The sequence below is a fragment of the Pongo pygmaeus genome, chromosome 8 (genome assembly GCF_028885625.2).
Source record: "Pongo pygmaeus isolate AG05252 chromosome 8, NHGRI_mPonPyg2-v2.0_pri, whole genome shotgun sequence".
In the NCBI taxonomy this organism is placed as follows: Eukaryota; Metazoa; Chordata; class Mammalia; order Primates; family Hominidae; genus Pongo; species Pongo pygmaeus.
In genome coordinates, this window is record NC_072381.2 from 34,824,058 (window position 1) to 34,832,500 (window position 8,443).

The following is an 8,443-nucleotide window of genomic DNA, read 5'->3' on the forward strand; positions in this document are numbered from 1 at the left end:
CCAGATATGTGTGTGTGGTTTTTGTTTTTGTTTTTCAAATACACCAAGCAATTCTCCAGCAGACACCAACTGGGTGTCCTAAAATTCAATTCAATTCTGTCACTGGGTCTGACACTACCTGGAGCTAGTGTCAGACCTACAGATTGAGGGCTCAGCCCCACAAGGCTGCCCCCACTTCAGACACCAATGGCGAATCATGGGTTGCAGCTTGTGCTTTTGAATAACTGGCTATAAATCGGGGTCTTATGATTCCACCCCTTTGGACTGGATAATTTGCTAGTGAGACGGAGCAGGGACCCCTTTTAGGCGCCTGCCAGAAGTCTTGAGTCTCTATAAGGCAATTTCCAGGCAACTAGGCCCAGTGGCTAACACCTGTAATCTCAGCAAATTGGGAGGCCAAGGTGGGTGGATCACTTGAACCCAGGAGTTTACAATCAGCCTGACCAAAATGGCGAAACCCCATCTCTACGAAAAATACAAAAATTAACCGGGCATGATGGCATGCGTTTGTAGTCCCAGCTACCAGCTACTCAGGAGGCTGAGGGGGGAGGATCGCTTGAGCCCAGGAGTCAGAGGCTGCAGTGAGCTATGACTGCACCACTGCACTCTAGCCTGGGCAACAGAAAAAGACCCTGTGTCAAAAAAAAAAAAAAAAAAAAAAATGTAAACGAGCAGCCTGATCAGTAAGAAGATAGTAGTAATAGTCTCCCAAGCAAGCCAGAGTCACAAGGTATTTGGGCTCCCTATGGAAATGGAAGGGTAACATCTTGACATATGTACTTGCATTGCTTTTTGGAAGCAACTCACATGACATCACGTGGTTGTCAGCTAAAGGAAAACTGAGGACTGACCTCTGACTGCCATTTTTTCTCTAAATTTCTTCCTGAGGGTCCTGGAAGGAGTCACATCCACAGGCCAGACTAACACTTAACTTCCATGTGTTGGTTTAAGATTTGACCTGCAACTTGTTTTCCTGAAATGTACCCCAGCTTTTAAAAAACCCTTGCCTGGCTGGATGCAGTGGCTCACGCCTGTAATCCCAACAATTTGGGAGGCCAAGGTGGGTAGATCATCTGATGTCAGGAGTTCGAGACCAGCCTGACAAACATGGTGAAACCCTGTCTCTACTAAAAACACAAAAAATTAGCCAGGAGTGGTGGTACACACCTGTAATCCCAGCTCTTTGGGAGGCTGAGACAGGAAAACTGCTTGAACCCAAGAGGTGGAGGTTACAGTGAGCTGAGATCACACCATCGCACTCCAGCCTAGTCGACAAGAACGAAACTCCATCTCAAAAAACAAATAAATAAATAATAAAAACCCTTGCCTGTAAGTTATTGGGGAATTTGGGTCTTAAGCATTAGCTGCCCATTCTCCTTGCATGGTGCCCTCCAATAAATGTTGTCTTCTCCAGCTGCACACCTGGTTCTTAGTATCTGACTTTACGCATCAGGTGAGCAGACTCCAGTTCAGTTCAGTAGCACAATGATGGCTCACAGAACTCAAGGGAGCAGTTCCCTTACATTTACTGGTCTATTATAAAGGGCAGCAATGAACATCCAGATGGAGAGACGGAGAGGGCAAGGTATAGGGATTGTGGAGCCTCCAGGCCCTCTCCAGCATACCACCCTCCTATTACCAGAAAGGGGTCCCTATCCAGACCCCAAGAGAGGGTTCTTGGATCTCATGCAAGAAAGAATTCAGGGCAAGTCCACAGAGTAAAGTGAATGTAAGTTTATTAAGAAAGTAAAGGAATAAAAGAATGGTTACTCCATAGGTAGAGCAGTGGCGTGGACTGCACAGCTGATTATACTTACATAGTTATTTCTTGATTATATGCCAAGCAAAGGGTGGATTATTCATGAGTTTTCCGGGAAAGGGGTGGGCAATTCCCGTAACTGAGGGTTCCTCCCCTTTTTAGACCATATAGGGTAACTTCTAGACATTGCCATGGCATTTGTAAACTGTCATGGCACTGATGGGAGTGTTTTAGCATGCTAATGCATTATAATTAGCATATACTGAGCAGTGAGAGTGACCAGAGGTTATTCTTGTTGCCATCTTAGTTTTTGTGGGTTCTGGCCGGCTTCTTTACCACATGCTTTTTTATCAGCAAGGTCTTTGGGATGTGTATCTTTTGCCAACCACCTGTCTATCTTATCCTGTGACTTAGAATGCCCTAACCTCCTGGGACTGCAGCCCAGTAGGTCTCAGCCTTATTTCACCCAGCCCCTATTCAAGATGGAATTGCTCTGGCTCAGAAGCCTTTGACACTCCCAGCATCTCCACATGTTCAACCACCCAGAAGCTCATCAAATCTTGTTGGAGAGTTTTTATAGAAGTTGGCCTCCAAGCTCCCCTAGTCTTCCAGAGGTTAGTGTGTGGGCCAGAAAATTCCATCCTTCTAATGGCTTGGTCTTTTCTCAGCCCCAACCTGAGGCTATTTAGGGAACCCACCCTAAGTCACCTCATTAACATAAACTTAGGTGTGATCAAAAGGGGTTCATTATGAATAACAAAAGACATTCCTATCACTCAGGAAATTACCAGGGTTTTAGGAACTCAGTATCAGGAACCAGGGACAAAGGCCAAATATATTTCATATTAAACCACTTTGGAAGCAAAGGAGAGATGTGTCCCTCCTGAAAAGAGGCCACCTTCCACTTATCTTTTATACAAGCTGAGAGTGTCTCAGCTCAAACAGTGCTTCCCAGAGCCCAGGACTCCTGAGCTCATGTCCTACAAGCAGTTTTCTCTGGGGTTAATACAGCATTAGTAGTCACTCAGGACATTTACAATGGGCTGGAGGCCTTTGTATAAAACTTTGTCATTTTTATCGTCTCTCTTTAAAGAAATATTTGCACAGCAATTTTTATTTTATTAATAGGTATATTTTTCTTGCAGCAAGAAAGGATTATTTGCAGACACTAAAGTATTTACTTTTCCCATAACCTTGAAAGTATTGGCCTCGGGTTTGGAATTCACTTTCCCTATCAGGAAAGTGGAATAGAGAAAATTCCTCAAACGTGACCAGTGAAGATTAACAGGCCAATTTGGGAGCTTGCTTTTTAGCACCGCCAGTCACGTTAACATTTTTGGCTTGCCAGAGCAAAAAGGGCACATTCTGACCTTTGTACGTTACCCTCTTTCATTACCATGCTTCCCTTCGAAAGGAGCCAGGGAAGCCCACAGGTGTGGAGAACCAGAGAAGCAGCAGAAAAGATTGCAGCTGATCCTGAGTTGATGCAAAAAATAATAATAATAAGGCAATCAAAAAGCATCAAAAGCCAAGGATATTACTGTTAAATTAGACATTTATTTATTTATTTATTTATTTATTTATTTATTTATTTTGAGACAGAGTCTTGGTCTGTAGCCCAGGCTGGAGTGTAGTGGTACAACCTTGGCTCTCTGCAACCTCCTTCTCTTAGGTTCAAGTGATTCTCCTGTCTCAGCCTCCCGAGTAGCTGGTATTACAGGCACCCACCACCACACCCAGCTAATTTTTGTATTTTTAGTGGAGATGAGGTTTCACCGTGTTGGCCAGGCTGGTCTGGAACTCCTGACCTCAAGTGATTCACGCCTTGCACTCCCAAAGTGCTAGGATTATAGGAGTGAGCCCCTACACTTGGCCTAAGTGAGACTTTTAAATATGCTATGGATATCAGAGGAGTTTTAGTGCAATTGTCTCCTTAAATTTGTCAGGGAAATCTTTAATCATTGGATGTTATATTTATACAGATTGTTGAATAAATGAGCAGCACACGAAGACTGCATGACGATAATTCAAAAGGAAAAAAGAAAAAGAGATGAGAGAAAGGAGAGAGGAGAGAAGGGGAAATTTCCTCTTTGCAGGCCCCTCAAAACACGAAGCCAGCCTCTGTGGTTATTTCCAGTTTCATTATTTGGAGACTTGCCTACCTAAATGGCAAGTCATTTTAAGAGCTTAAAAAAATCTTGCCAGGCACAAAGATAGAAACATACTATGGGTATGCAGCAGCTTTTAATAGAAGTAAACTCGGGGCAGATATGAACATTGCATAACTTCAGGCTTATGGTATCCACTTGATTGTCATTTGCCTAGCTGTCAGGGTCCCCTTGTCATCACTGGGTACCTGCGTGCACAGTCTGGCTGCAGAATCACATTCAGGGCAAAGGACAGTCCTGCCTTAATGGGGCTTCATGAGTATGACTTTACCATTTTCAATGGCAGGTAAAATCATTTTCCTCCTGCCTCCTAACAGCCATATCAGTCCAGGTTTAGAGGCACCGAACTCCACTTTCTCTTGCTGTTAGCATAACGGTAGGGTAAGGAAAAGCCAGCCACCCAGAGACAACCAACCAGATCAAGTAACCCAGAGAGATAGAAATCTGTCAGAGAAGAATATTCCTTGGAACATGCTGTTTTTACATATCTTTTACTCACTGGCCATCTTACATAGTTAAAATTGTCAGTCATGTAAAACTTCCATACCAAAACCTGACTCAGCCATCCTGGACGTGCTTTGCCTTCTAATCCTATTGTTCAGATGTTCCCATGTCACTTAGTCAATTATCCACCAAATATCTGATTGAACATCTATGCACTCAGGTCAAAATACTGTATTAAAAAAACTACAGGATGCTAGGCACAGTGGCTCACGCCTGTAATCCCAGCACTTTTGGAGGCAGAGGCAGGCAGGCTGATCACTTGAGCCCAGGAGTTCAAGACCAGCCTGGGCAACATGGCAAGACCTCATCTCTACTAAAAATACAAAAAATTAGCTGGGCCTGGTGGCATGTGCCTGTGGTCCCAGCTACTCAGGAGGCTGTGATGGGAGGATTGCCTGAGCCCAGAAAGTCAAGGCTGCAGTGAGCTGAGATTGCACCACTGCACTTCAGCCTGGGCAACAGAGAGAGATCCTGTCTCATAATAATAATAATGATAGAAATGAATGAGGTGTGGTCCCCTCCATCAAAGCCCATGTCTTTACCAAGCTTAATGTCTTTACACAAGAACAGTTAAATCACTTCTCCCTCTAGTCAAAGACAACCCGTATTATTTTCTTAGGCAGTTTGAGACTCTTAGAGTCATCTCAGTCAACCTGAATATGACCAACTTTCTTGAGAAACAAGTCCTTTTCTTATCCACCTACCACCCCTTCCAGATCTCCAGGCCACGTTCCAACCAGTACTCGTTGCTTGAGTGGTGATGGCCTCCTCATGTGTCTCAGTCAATCATTCATTGCGTAAACATTCCAGCAGCATCACATCACCCTTCTGAAGAACTCACTGAAGCTCACTGCTGTCCATAAAGTCAACTCTAGATTAATCTGAGGGCAAATCAGATTAGGGCAACATCAAGGAACTAACATAAAATTAAGATATGTGGCATAACTTAAATAATTTAGCCAGTGAAGTTCCTAGCCAGGTCTGAATGTGTTAAGTAAGAATCACATAAGAACTGGCCTCACCTGCCGTATTTGGGGCTGCATTAATTTTTGTGAGTGGCAGCCCACCTCTGTGCATATAAATTGGGTAATTACATGAGTAAATTGGAATTTTTGCACTGAGAACCAGCACCCTGTAAATAACAGAAGGACAGAGAAAGCAGGCCAATTGAAACTTTGGCCCTTCATATTTGAAAGCAGCACTTTCTAGACAGCTTGAAGACTGAGGCTTGAAGAGACCTAACAGGAAAGAAGTGGGGGAAGAGCACCTAACCATTCTGTTTGTACATCATTTTCTATTTAAAGATAATAACGTGGTGTAGAAAAGTTGAAACACGAAAATTATATATTTGGTCGTCTCATCTCAACTTCCAGCAGAGTAACGATTGTCACAAAATTACCATACTTGTGTTGGACATAATTTGTTAGAAGTTGACGGCCTGAAAGCTCACATCTACCCTGAGACCTGAGAAGAACTTGTCCCAGAGTGAATCATGTCCTCTGTGTTTCTGGAAAGGACATCGATGGCAAACGGGCTTTGTTGAGGATTAACTTTGTCAGTCAGTTATAATTTGTAAAATCCTGGCCACTGATATGTAGAAATATCTGATGTGTGTTGATCTGGAGCAACTCACTTAACCTCCGGAGGCCTCATTTCAGCCACGAGGGAATTGACTAAGTGGGTAATGAAACTAACATTTTGGGATTGTCTACAATGGGCAAGGCAATTGATTTGTTACCTCATTCAATCTTAACCATACTGTGAGCTAGATATTATTGTCCCTATTTTACAGATGAGAAAGCTAAGAGAGGCTTAATAACCTATCAAACTCCCTTAGCTGATGATTGGCATAACTAGGACTTAGAACCAGTAAGACTAGGTAGGTGATTCTCCTTTGTGTTTTTTTTGTCTTTGTTTTTGTTTTGTTTTGTTTTGTTTTTGAGATGGAGTCTCACACTGTCGCCCAGGCTGGAGTGCAGTGGCACGATCTCGGCTCACTGCAAACTTTGCCTCCTGGGTTCAAGCGATTCTCCTGCCTCAGCCTCCCCAGTAGCTGGGATTACAAGCTCGCACCACCACACCCGGCTAATTTTTGTATTTTTAGTAGAGACGGGGTTTCGCCATGTTGGCCAAGCTGGTCTCCAACTCCTGACCTCAAGTGATCCACCCACCTCGGCCTTCCAGAGTGCTGGGATTACAGGTGTGAGCCACTGCGCCCAGCCAGATAGGTGATTCCTAACTAAAGATGGAGGAGATGGAAAGAAGCTTGTTATCTCTTCAAACTACTCTCCCAGGTTGGTTGCTTGCGGAGGAGCAGGACAGCACAGTCACTGTTGCTGTTAGAAACATGCCACATTCCCTAATGATGTTAACACACAGCCCAAGACTGGAAACCCTGGTCTAGCCTCAAAACTCTGGCACTACTTCACACTGTCTCCCAGCCATTTTTATGGTCTCTTCAAACAAGAAACCATTTCAAAATAATCAATGGCCACAAAGCTTCAGTCAACCCAGGACCTTTGTATTTGGTGTATGCAACATTTGATCTCTAATGCTGTTTTCAAGACCAACATAATATTTGAACTTGCCATAGAGATGTCACAGGACTTGAGAGATAGTGGAAACACTTCCTCCAACAAGCCTCTCCTACTGATCTTGAAACTGGGCTTCTCCACGTTATTCTCTCTTTTATTTGCAGTCATCAAGGACATTTGTTAAAACGTGACTTAAATCTGGGAGCTTAACAGACTCTACCATTAGTGTTTTTCAAGACCATTTCTGCACTTATGCTGTTTTACACACACACGTCATGAGCGCATGCACACACACACACACACACACAGTCTAACAACTAGATTCAGTTTATCAGATTATTCCTAGCAGAGTGTAGAGGGGCAGGCTGGAAAGCAAGTCTGTTTTGATGGGAAAATGAAGTCAGAACAAATGCAGAGCCCTTGCGCTTCCTGAGGGGTCTTCAGAATGAGAGGAGGAGAGCCTGGAGCCAGGGGTCCTGCGAGGAGAGGGCAAACCTGCCCACTTCTAAGTGGGCTCTGAGGAAGCTCTGCCCCAGTGCTCTGATGGAGGGATTTGGTGTTTGGAATCCAGTCTCTACATACTAGGTTGCTGCAAAAGTAATTGAGGTTTTTACCATTGAAAATTATGGCGGCTGGGCACAGTGGCTCAGCCTGTAATCCTAACACTTTGGGAGGCCGAGGCGGGCAGATCATCTGAGGTCAGGAGCTTCAGACCAGGCTGGCCAACGTGGTGAAACCCTGTCTCTACTACAACACAAAAATTAGCTGGGTATGGTGGCATGCGCCTGTAATCCCACAGGAGATGGGATTGTAGTAAGCCAAGATCGCGCCATTGCACTCCAGCCTGGGTGACAGAGTGAGACTTGGTCTCAAAAAAAAAAAAAAAAAAAAAAAAAAGCAAAAACCGCAATTACTTTTGCACCAACCTATAGCTGGTTCTTTCCCCAGAAAGAAAGAAATGTGAACGCTGCAGCGCCTGTGTGGGGCTGTGACTTCTGCTGGCTTGTAATCCAGTCACTGAAGAACGTTTACTTGGAGGCTCTCAAAAGGAGCCTCCCACGTGTGATTGCGGCTGAGTGCGTTTATGCAAATATCAAAGTTTGACTTGACCACGGTTTATCTGTGAAATCCTCGTTAATAATATTGAAGAGCAAAATTTGGCTCGGACAAGGGACCCTTGACCAACTATTTGTTGGAATTGCCAATGCTATATATTAAACAAACCAGCAGCTGTTTGTAGCCTTTGAAGTTCTGTTTTATTTCAATAGCAACAGTTACGTTGTGTACAACACACACTCCCAAGGAAAATAAAGAGCGCCACAGACCAGAGAGGGACTTCAGAGCTCCAGAAAATTACCAAAAGAGATGCCATAAATATAAATTGATAGCCAAGAGAAACAGTAATAAAAATTATAGCGATGACAGTGATAGCAGAAAACTTGGCCACAAATGTTCTATGCTGTGCACTCATTAGCTTT